This window comes from Lissotriton vulgaris, chromosome 4_1 (assembly GCF_964263255.1).
Source record: "Lissotriton vulgaris chromosome 4_1, aLisVul1.2, whole genome shotgun sequence".
Lineage (NCBI taxonomy): Eukaryota > Metazoa > Chordata > Amphibia > Caudata > Salamandridae > Lissotriton > Lissotriton vulgaris.
In genome coordinates, this window is record NC_141691.1 from 310,222,151 (window position 1) to 310,234,327 (window position 12,177).

At 51.6% G+C, this 12,177-nt stretch overlaps 1 protein-coding gene across 1 annotated transcript in view; it reads right to left on the reverse strand.

The window, feature by feature from the left end:
- Positions 1-12,177, reverse strand: part of LOC147718680 (transmembrane 9 superfamily member 2-like) — a 1,534,671-nt gene that overhangs the window by 1,504,072 nt on the left and 18,422 nt on the right. The window lies entirely within an intron of this gene.

Consider the following 12,177-nt stretch of genomic DNA (forward strand, 5'->3'; position numbering starts at 1 on the left):
GTAAGCGCGCACGCCACCGTGCCCCTCTCGTTCCTCATTCCCTTGCGCAAACACACTCCACACTCACGCATGCGCACAGCCACACACAGTGCATACACACACGCAGACCCACACGCACACACACAGACACATTCGAACACACAGACACACGCGCGTACACCCCCCTCCCCTCCTACTCACCGGGCTCTTTCGGCGTGTTCCGTGTCTCCTCTGCAGCGCTGGTCGGGCACTCACCGGGCTGTTGCTGGGGATCGGGCTCCTCTCTGCGCAGTCTCGTCTCATGGGAGCCCCGGGTCGCGGAGAGGCCATCAGTCGGCCGGCTTCACTTCTTCCTCGGCGGCGGCAGGCGGGACTTCCTGCCGGATTGCAGGCCCCGCCCCCGTCTCGGCCAAAAGTGCCTGACTTCCGGTTTTCACGGAGCAGGGCTGCGGCGGTGATTTCTTTCGGGGGCAAGAGCGGTAGGCACCCTCGAATCGCGCGGCCAATGCTTTTTTTTAATGTACTTGCCCATTATGTTGCCGTCTCTCCGATACTGGGTAATATTAGGATCTAATACACTTTATATCTTTTCAGTGCTGACGCCGCCGGTTATGCTGCGTCATGTGCTCCCTTAGGGGACGCGCATGAGTTTGAACTGCCACACCCTGTCACCGCTGGAATAGCAGGGCACTCAACACCCCAGGCAATGAAGTTTGTCGCTTCGGTCAGGGGCCAGTACGAAGCACAGAGGGCAAACCCTCTGATTTGTCCAGTTCAGCCAGTGTGTTCAGGGCACAGGTCCACTTGTAGGTTTTCCTGGTATTGCTTGGAGACAGGGCGCCTGCATTCTCATACCCTTTCGTTATCGTATGGGCAGGATCCCTGGTCAGGGCTTCGGCTTGTGGGGGCAGCAATAGCAGGTAGTCAGAATTGTGCACCAGTGGTTATTGATGAACACTCTAGAGCCCAGCAGGCTACTGCAGTAGTGACCAATCAGTCTTCATGCTCCGGGCACCCCAGTGCAAGATGGCTGACCTGCCAAGAGGTAGGACACTGCACAGGTGCATGAGGTGGCACCAGTTAATATATAGGAGAGTGTAGGCAGCAGCAACACGACTTGTCAATGAACAGTTTCTGGGACCGGTGTTCTGTCGACATTCGCATCGCTCACACGGTGTGAGTACCGGGAGGATGGGTAAGGAGTCAAAAACAGCACTCTCTGCCTGTCCCAGCCTGTTATACTGGTAGTATTGACATCGGATCTTCTGATACTTGAGGCCTCCCTGAGGGATATTTCTCATCTTCCTAATTTAATGATTCCAGACTGCTCCGGGATAGCGCTGGCTCCTACCGCTCCTATCACGCAGTTCACAGTGCATTGGGGGACCAAGGAGAACACACAGTCGTATGCGTTGCCACACCGCACTCCGTGCCCACTGCAGTTCTGTTTGTCCTGAAAAGGGTTGCCAGCTGGAACACTGCTCGCCGGGGGTGGCTGCACTCACATGGCTGCAGGAGCTGCGCTGCCCTCGGTGTCTGCTCCGTGTGTTCAGGGTGGGCCCCTAGGCCTCCACAACTCTGTGTCTCTTCCCTCCCAAATCATCCCAGTGGGAGTAATCACTGTGTTCCACGCCCCCCCTCCACCCCCCCACCCTCGGGGTGCAAAGGCTATTCTGTCCCTCCGGACTGTGCGCGTTGGACTTGGGGCGCACAAGTCCACCTGCAGACAGCTGTCTGATCACTGCAGTAGCATTCCACTCATCTGCTGCAATGGTGCCCTTTCTGCTTCGGTTGCCCAGTTCACAGCACCACCCGGTGTTAATGGAAGCACAGTGTCATAGGTGCGGCTCCGGTGCGCTACGTGCCGGCAGCGATTCCCCGTGGTCTGAAAGGTGTGCCAACTGAAAGGGTATCCATTAAGGGGGCAGTCTTACTTACTCAGCTAGTGGAGCAGCTACATTGCAAATATTCTGTGTCTTATGTCTAGATGTGCACTGAAATCGATGCAAGTGAAAGAGGGTGCTGTGGGAGTGCAATAGAAGTCCCCCCACCCTGCCATTTAAGATCATACGTATTTTCACAAATTGTGAACTCAGAATATTTGCTGGTGCACATATTAAAGTGCATACTCATAAATGCCCCTGGTATTTCACCACTTGTGCATTTTGTAATACGTTCTTAGATTTTAGTCACAATAAAATACACTGAACATAATCTTCACAAAAGTTATTTACAAAAGTTTAAGCTATTGCCATTATAAATTAAATTAACTTTTATTTAAGTATTAATTATTTAAAAAAAGAAGCCATTGTTATTTGTAATATCAATACATCTAAGTCAGGTAAATACAACACATATTGCATTACAAATGCTATAGGTGTCACATTTGCGAAAGTTAAAATTATTGGCATTGTAAATGACAAAACTATTAATTTAGCTATTTTCAAAACCAACACAGAAATACAAAATTTGTCATTTACAATACCAATAGCTCAAACTTTCCTAATGCGAGACCTATTGCATTGCAAATGCTTGTTGTTGGAAAGCCTATGTCACCACCTCTATTTAGAATTGATACTTTGACTGATGGTGTGACCAAATTGTATCTAATGTATGGCTACTGAAGGCTTTTGATTGCTTTTCTTGATAGTACTCGTTTTCAGAAAAAAACATTTGTTTTACAACTAGGTTTTCCTACATAGGATTTTCCACAAAGGCACGTGATCAAATATAAACTGTACACCGATTTACACGCTGCGATTTGTTTCACTTGAATTTTCTTCACTGTGGTTGAATGGCAGACCACTAGGCCTTAGACAATCTTTCCACAATGCATGCAGTTCTGACATCTATATGTGTTTTTTAGCCGTTGTTACAGTGGACTTTTAGTAGTTCTGCCTTTGTAACAATTTCTTCCAAATTCTTGTACCTAGAGTCAACAACCACTGGTTTCGCCAGAAATAGCTTCAATTCATGTTCATTTTCCAGTACTGTCCAATGTTAAAGAACAATAAGCCAGATTAATCAACCCAAATTGCGATCGCAATAGTTGCGAAATAGCTATTGCGATCGCAATACCAAGAATCGCAATTCATGAAACAAAGCCGGACCCAAATGCGAAATCGCAAAACATTAATTTGCGAATTCGCAAAGCTAGTCGCAGAATCAAGGTGGAACCCCCTATGCGAATCGGAAATTGCGAGTTCCCACTGATTCTGCGATTCAAAATGCGAATTCGCAAAATAATCGCAAACCAAATGCATGAAATATCGCAAAAAGCGAAAAACCTAAAAATCGCTATTTGCGAGGCGCAAATGAAGGAGAACCCAAACCAGGTGGAAAACCATGAACTAAAAAAAAAAAAAATCAAAAAAATGTCCAAATGAGCCACAGGTGCGGGGCTGACCAAACACACTTAAGGAGACACAGTAGGAGCACGAGGACAATCACAATGCCAGGACTCCACATGGTGGTTAGGCGGCGAAGGCTCCAGGCTGCAGCAAGGGACAGACGCAGGATCCAGGAGCGAATTTTCCGCCAGCGGGTCACACTATTTGGCCAAACTGAGGAGGAAATCTACTCAAAGTACCGGCTGAATGGGGCAATGATTACAAAGCTCGTCCGGGACCTTGACCCCCTGATGCAGCACCCAACGAGGAGGACCAATGCCGTGCCCACCCATGTCCAGGTCCTTTGCAGCCTGCACCTCCTGGCTTCCGAAAGCTTCCAGGGGATAGTTTCCGTAGCAGGGGGGATCTCCCAGAGCACCATGTCCCGCTGCCTGAGGAGTTTCCTGGATGCCATGTTGAGCCGCCTACACCATTACATTAAATTCCCAACCACCCAACAGGACTTGAATCAAACCAAGCTAGAATTTTAAAACTTAGCACAATTTCCCCATGTAATTGGATGCATTGACTGTACCCACATCCACATCTGCCCACCCGCAGAGACAGAATACATGTACCGAAACCGCAGGTCCTACCACTCACTGAACATCCCGATGGTGTGCAACGCTAAGACAATCATCACTGACATAGTGGCACAATACCCGGGGAGCACGCATGACTCCTTCATATTCCGGCACAGCGGCATGCACACACGACTGGCCAGGGGAGACTATGGCGAAGGACACCTTCTAGGTAAGTACACGTGCCTACAAACAATACATCAAGACCATGTAACTGAGCATGACAGCCACTCACCCTCTGCTCCTTTCATTCAGGTGACAGCGCCTATGGCCTCCGTGAGTACCTCGTCACCCCCATACCTCAACCCTGCCACACCACAGCAACAGCGTTACAATGCTGCACACATTCGCACTCGGAATTGCATTGAGCGGACATTTGGACTTTTAAAGAGCAGATTCCGCATCCTACACAAGACTGGTGGGGCCTTCAAATACCAGCCTGAGGTCTGCTACCGCATCGTGGCCGTGTGTGCAATACTCCACAACATTTCTACCAAGCGGAGGATACCTGTGGATATCCCTGGTAGTGAGTCGGAAGGGGACAACCGCCAACCTGCAAACGTGCATCATGCATGCGGGGAGAATCCTGCTGAAGGACACAGGCGCTGCAACCAAATCACAGTGAACTGTTTCTAGTGCACCCATTCCCCTCACACAACACTGCACTCATGTATGACAAATGTAATAATGACATGAGTCGGATTTACGTGAGACCATAAATTCTTACTGTTTATTCACAATAATGTGGCCTTTGTTGTCCATGATAACACATGCGAACAGTATTGCGTCATACAGCCCCATGAAGGGGTAGAGGGCTTGCTTGTTGAATCAGCATGGCCCTGCAGGCAGAGTTAAATGTGTCACTGGCGCCTCCGTCCTGACGCACCCAGTCGCCTCTCCGTGTCCTCCATAACACTGTTGGCCAGTGTTGCTGCAGTGGGCTTGCTGCTGCAGCGGCGTTCCGTTACCAGCGGCAAGGGCATGCTGCTGTGGCTTGAAGTGCCCTCGCTGGCATCACCCCCCCCCCCCCCCCACCCCACCTGCTTCACCATGGCCAGTCGGCTGCAGAATCTGCACTGCTGCGGTCACCTTTTCAAGTGCCCTGGTGACGTCCTGGCAACATTGGACCATCTGCACCTGCACTGCAAGGGAGCGACGGGAAAGTTGTGAGGTGGCATTTCCAATTATGTGATTGGACCTGGTGTAGGCTGACAGGCGGGTCAGCAGCTGGCGGTGGCGGCGGGTTATATTCTGCTGGGATACCAGGATCTGGCTGTTCTCACGAACAGCTGCGGTCATGCCCTGCATGCATTCTGAAAGCTGGCCCACATTTTGCGTCGTCTTATGCAGCTGCAGGTGAATGGCTGCCAAATGACGCGCCTGCTTCTGATGTACCGCGAGCATGCGGCGTTCAATGGCCAGGCCAGGATCCCGTACATGGACACCCCTGCCCGCGCGTATTGAGGCGTCACGCTGGTGGAGCGTCAGTCAGCTGGACTGTGATCTTACTGCGTCTATTCGCCTTGTCTGCCTCCTGGCTGCTGGTGGTGGTGGTGGTGTGGCTTGTACCAATGCCGTGGGTGTCAGTTGGGGTGGTTGCTGGGCACCTGTGGCTGCAGGGGGGGCCTGTCCACATGGGGAGGTGGTGGTACTGCTGCTGGTGGCGGAGATGGTCCTGATCGTGGTGCAGGTTGGCCCTCACCCTCGGTGTCCTCCGGGTTCTCCTCTATATGTAGGGCCTCACTGTCGGTGCTGGGTTGTTCAGTGATGTAATGATGTGATGTGATGTAAATGAGTGCATGATTAATGATATGTATCTTGCACATGAGATGTTGCTACATGCATACAGGCTTGTTTTCCCTGACTGGCTTTAGGAATTACTTTGAATTGACAGGTCTGGCTGTGTTTGGCTATCTGGGACTTTTGGTTACACCACAACTCCCACAATGCAATAGGGCAGTTCAGGTGTGCATAGCCTGCATTACTGGGGTTGTCAAATAGCTAGCTCAGGAGTCATGGGCATTGTTAGGGGACGGGGTCGCATTCGCATGGCACGTACCTTGGGATTGTTGGGTGGGTCGGGAGGAGTCCAGCTGGGTAACCCCAATGCAGGCTTCAGGATTCAGGGTGTCCTCCACAAGGTCTTCCAGTGGAGTGTTGGGTGTGACAGTGGGCTCTCCTCCACCGGTGGCAAGTAGCTCCCCCAGCCTCTCAGCGATTTGCTCTTTGGCACGCCCTCTGAGGTCGTATCACCCCGACTGAATTGACCTTTGCGCGGATGCGCAGCCAGATGCGGCGCTTGTCAGCCTCAGGCACCCTCCGGGAGTCCTTACCAAAAAGGCGAGCATGGTCCTTACAGACTCCCTCAATGAGGAACTCCAGTTCCTGCTCAGAAAATGTAATCTGCCTCTTCCTTCCTGGGCCACTGCTCCCTGCTGCTTCCTGGGACATTTTGAAGGTTGTTGGTGTACTGGTGTGGTGCTGCAAGTTGTCTGTAGTGGAGCTCTAGCCAGTACTGCTTCCACTTTCAGGCTCAGTGATCAGAATGAGGGATGGAACAGCCTACTTCCTGGTTGTGATGTCATCAATGGGCTCGAAATAAGACTTCCCGTTTTTGCGATCTCGCAGTTAGCGAGATCGCAAATTGCGATTTCGGTAAATCCGAGTTCACAATTTCAACATGGTCAACGGGCGAATCTGCGATTTTTCAGTGATTTTGCGGTAATCGCTATCGGCAATTGCGGCCGATTGCGATTCGCTTTTCCAAATCGCTTTTGTTGATGCATCCCATTCTGCGAATTCTAAATTGCAATTCAGTATTTTTTGCAATTTAAAATTCGCAGAATATGGGATTGATGCATCTGGGTGATAGTTCTTAATTTTGTGACTGCATTTATTAACAAACACCTCCTTTTCCTCCCAAGATTTTTTTTAAAATCAGTAATTCTTCTCAATTTAGTGTTAATTCATGGTTTGTATTTTAACAATTTCTCTTATAATTCCCTTTAAGAAAAGTGTTTTTCTTACTTGCTGAACAAATTCCACAGGCTCTGAAACAATCTGTGTTATCTTTTATCAGCTAAATCTGGGGGTATGTGATGTTCTCCTTCTGGCACTTACAGGTATTTCTCAAGCCAACATCTATGGCGGTAAGAACACACTTAACAAATATCAACGTAACAAAGAGATATTGCACGTATAATGAACGCACAGATGGTTGTACTCACTGCTAACTAAATTCTTGAGTAAATTTCCATTGTTGGATGAGGGTATATATCTACCTGTGCTTAGAGTTTGTGGTCAGACATTTGCTGGAGCTTCGGAAGCTTCAATTTCTATCAACCTCAAAGAACAATCCTGCTCATTAATTCTATTTAAGCTTCAGGCGGTTGACAGTTCATCTCCTAGTTTTGAGTTTCTGAAGTTAACTCAGAAATAATCATATTTTCTGTAAGTCTTGGGGAGGTCGGGGGCGCTAGAGGGCGCACATACGGAATGGTCGCCTAACTGCGTGGCTCCCGTTCCCTGCAGCATTAATCCTCTATTAATCCTTACCAACTGGAGAGTTGACTCTCTCAAAAATAGCTGAATCGGTGACGTGAAGACTCATCTGTACTCGGTCCAACTCCCGGACAGCTGGTGGGCACCTGAGGCAAGAAAACAGCTCCGCAAGATTTGCCGGCACTACCCCTGGAGTCGCTGTGACAGGGACTCGGACGCTGGCAGACACGCAGGGTCGGTGCTTACCACGAGGCGGAGGGCCCCGAGCGAGGGCCCGGCTGCGGGGACTTGCTGTGCCCCTTGAGGCGGTCCTGGCCGTTGGTCCCTGCCCTGGAGCACAGTAAACCTCGCCGAAGCATTGCCGGAGGTTGAGACCCTACACGCGACAGTCGAAGCCGAGCCTGTGCGGAGCGGAGCTGGGTGTGGCGCGAGGCGGGACGACCATCGCTGGGACGCCGCCCCTGTGATCCTAGACTCCCGTCGGTGGCTTTCTGGTACTGGGCACGGCGGGGGACGGAAACACACCCCGACTTCTGCGACGAGGTAGCCGATTTATCAGACTGCGGCCGGGAACCGAGTGGGGTGGCCACGCTGCGAGTGGTTTACTACCGTTCTAGTGGCCTGTGTGCAGAGCGCTGAAGCGACAGGGGCCACACTGGTGAGATATCGGATGGTGTGGGCGCCTTATCCCCCCGGGGGACACGCCGAACTAGATTCACCCGGAGCCGGGTGGGCTGTATGAACGGCCGTCGCTGACCGCGGGGCTGTCTGCCTGACACTGCTGCATTGGCCTCTGGTGGCACTGAGGCCTACAACGTTGGTGGGACTGTGAGCCCCTGAGGTGCTGGACGCATAGGGGAGCTGGCCATAGGGGTGTTATCGGCGCGCAGCGCTTACTACCTCTACACCCCCTAAGTCGCATCTGCCCATCCAGTGCTGCGTGCAAACCTGAAGCCCGGACCTTACTTTGTGCTACCCCATCTGGAACCCTCCGACCTCTGGTCTGATCTGCTGCCTTGCCTGACAGGTTCTTCATTTGCAAGGCTTTGCTGAATCCTGAGTTCTACTGGCACTGCTCCTTGTTTGGGGACAAGATAGAAGGTGCTCTGACACCTCCCTTGGCCGGGAGGCGACCCCCCACTGCTTTGGCACGTCTCGGGACGGTGGACCGAGTGAGGCGCAAAAGCACGTTGGTGTGCACTGAGAACCGTCAAACGAAAATTAACTTTGAGGGCGCCAGGAAGGGGCTGAAGACGGGGTCGGCCGAGCCGGGGCCTAGTAGCACAGATCCTGCTGCTGCATCCTCCCCCTCAGCCGAGCTGCATATGCACCGTTTGTTTCAGGAAATGGGCCAGGGCTTCGCTACAGTGGTGGAGAAAGTGGACAGGATGTCCTCCAGAATGGATGCCCTGGTGCACAAAGTGGATCAGCATGAGGAGAGGATCACCGCAACGGAGCAGCAGATTTCGGACAGCGAGGACCTCACAGCCATTCATACATCTCAACTCGCCCGCATGGACAATCTCCTTCGAGTTATAGCAGCCAAGAATGAGGACTTGGAAGCCCGTAGAAGACGCAACAACATCCGTGTCACGGGCGTTCCGGAGTCCACAGACACTGGCAAGTTGGAACTCTGTGTAGGAGAAAATCCTCCGCGCGTCAGTGGGGGAGGATGCCTTCTCACCTCAGTTCATCGTTGAGAGGGCACATAGGTCTTTGGCTCCCGTCCCGAAACCTGGAATGCCGCTTAGACCGATCATTGCTCGCATACTGAACTACCGCGACCGGGATGACGCCCTGAGAGCTGCTCGGACCAAACAGAACTTTCACTACAATGGCGTCACGTTCTCCCTTTATCCTGATTTTACTCCCCTCGTGCATATGGAATTGCCATTTCTTTTGCATTATGAGACTAGTTGACTTTTCTAATGGTACGATTTTGCAGGGATCACTCTCCCTGCCCTGGTCTCCATCGAGGGAGGTACAGTGCGAGAGGCTGCCGGAGGGAGAAGTGGCTGTGCGCCCTTGATGTTGATTCCCCTACGGGCATACCCCACTCATGGGTACAAGTTGTGGGAGTTCTGGAGAGGCGGGAGGTGGGGGGGTGTGGGGATGGATGGCTGCATGCTGGCATGATTGGGATGCAGTAGTGGGAGGGGGGTTGAGTTCTTTCGGAGGGGTTTGGTGAGGACAACTGGTGGATGGTTGGTCAATGTACTGTTTGGCATCATCTACCAATTGATGACTTTTTGGCACCTACAGTGGCATGTCACATGTTTACGATTCATTCTATGTTATGGCGGGTTCAGGGTCTGATGCGCAATTGAAGTGCTTATCATGGAACATACGCGGTCTTAATAATGCTAAAAAATGTCGGAATGTTGTTGCATACTTAGATCGCCATCATGTTCAAGTTGCCATGTTGCAGGAGACGCACATATCGCCACAAATACGCCCTTCTTTTGGCTGTAAATGGGCTATTACCCGTGCCTTCTCCTCTTACTCCACTTATGCGAGGGGAGTTGTTATCCTAATTAAACGCACAGTACCCTTTCAGGTATGTGGGGAGCTGGCGGACACAGAGGGCCGCTTCGTCTTACTGTGGGGGCGGCTGGGCCATGACACCGTCACTTTAGTGAACTGTTACACACCTAACTTGGATATGCCCTTCTTTTTCACCACACTCTGAGGTAAAATTTTAGACGTAGGATCCCGACATGTCATTTGGGGAGGGGACTTTAACATAGCATTAGAGCCCCGGTTAGGTAGAGCGACACATTACAAACCCAGATCCAGGGAAGCTTTGGAAGGTGTGATCTCAGAGGGCAACCTGATAGACACCTGGCGAGGCCTACATCCTCTCCGCACTGAAGGCACACACTTCACCTCACTGTCAGGCACATGGGCACGACTTGACTATTTTTTCATGACTAGAGAGATATTCGCAGAAGTGACTGATGTGGTGCACCTCCCGAGGACATACTCTGACCATAACCCAGTACTCATGACCCTGCAGGTGCCTGGGTGGGACAATCCTAGACCACACTGGCGGCTACAACCAGCTGCCTTACTGGACGCTGTATTCCGCACTGAACTTGGCGAAGAGAACGCCGCTTTTTTTCCCCAGAAATAAGGCCTCCGTTGACACTGTTGAGCATATTTGGAGGCGTTCAAGGTAACGATCAGGGGCCACTGCATGTCAAAGCTTTGGGGTCTTGCGCGACATTCAACGCACACGCCGAACGCTCGATGGAGAGTTGAGGACATTGGAGGTGCGAATGGTAGAGGGGGATAGCACTGACGTACACGCTGAATTTAGGGACAAACTCACACAATACGAGGAGGAAGCCAATAGGGAAGTCAAGTCTAGGGGCAAACATTGGCAGGCGAGAAAATATTGCGAGGGGGATAGCCCGGGCAAGGCGCTGGCAATGCTGACACGTAAAACACACACCACTAACACGAATATTGAGGTGGTAACTGACCAGGAACACACTGTCAGGGACTCAGATGACTTACTTGCCACTTTCGTTTCCCATTATCGTACGCTCTACACCACAGCCACAATTGTTGATATCCAGTACGATGACCTTCTGGGTGATATAGCCCTATGCTGGCTCAGTGATGGTGATAGGGCCTTCCTAGCTGCCCCTTTAGAGTTGGAAGAAATCAGGGATGCCATTATGTCACTCCAAAATGGGAAGGCGCCCGGCCTGGACGGGCTCCCCTCCGAATTTTACAAGGCCTACATGAACATTATGGCCCCGGTCCTCCGCAAGGTTTTCGAGGAATCCCTAACTGATGGCATCCTCCCCAGCTCCATGCGCGAAGTCGTCATCACTTCATTATTGAAGCCTAATAAGAAGAACTCCAAGGCCTGCGACTCTTACCGGCCGCTCTCGCTCCTGAATTGCGATGTCAAAATATTGGCCAAGGTGCTGGCCACCAGACTTTCTCTTCTGATGACCCGGATTGTTTTACCTGATCAGTCTGGTTTTGTTCCGGGCCGCTCCACCTCCCATAACCTGCGTACTTTGTTTTCCTTACTCCGGACGGTCCACCCTGACCTCCCTGTTGCGGCGACCTTCCTAGACGCCACTAAAGCCTTCGACTGTCGAATGGCCGTACTTGTTCACTGTCCTGGCTCGTTTGGGTTTCCCTAAATTATTCATTTCCTGGGTTCAGTTGCTGTATACACAACCCACTGCGAGGGTCCTGGTCAATGGCCGCCTTTCCGCCTCACTTGCCATTTCCAGAGGCACCCGACAGGGATGCCCGTTGTCCCCTCTCCTGTTCGCGATCGCCATTGAAACCCTTGCCTGTAGGCTCCGTCAGCTTCATCGAGACGGCGCGATTCGCTGTTTTCAGCACCAGATTGATGTATCATTATATGCAGACGATAGGACTCTGTTCGTCAAAGACCCGGCGCGTAACTTGAATCCCCTACTTAGGGAGTCTGTTGTCTTTGGCAGAATGTCTGGTGTGCAGATCAATTGGGCGAAGTCCCTTTTTTTCCCGCTCACGGACGCGGTCCCTGACTTCCCCTTGGATTACCCTTTGGAGTGGTGCCGTACATATCTCCGATACCTGGGTATCCAAGTTTCACGTGACAAAGACGTGACACTACGCTCCGCTCCAACTACGGAGTTGCCGGCACTAAGCTCGCCGCACTGGTGGACCGATGGATCTCCCTCCCCATTTCCATGGCAGGCAGAGCGTCACTTCTC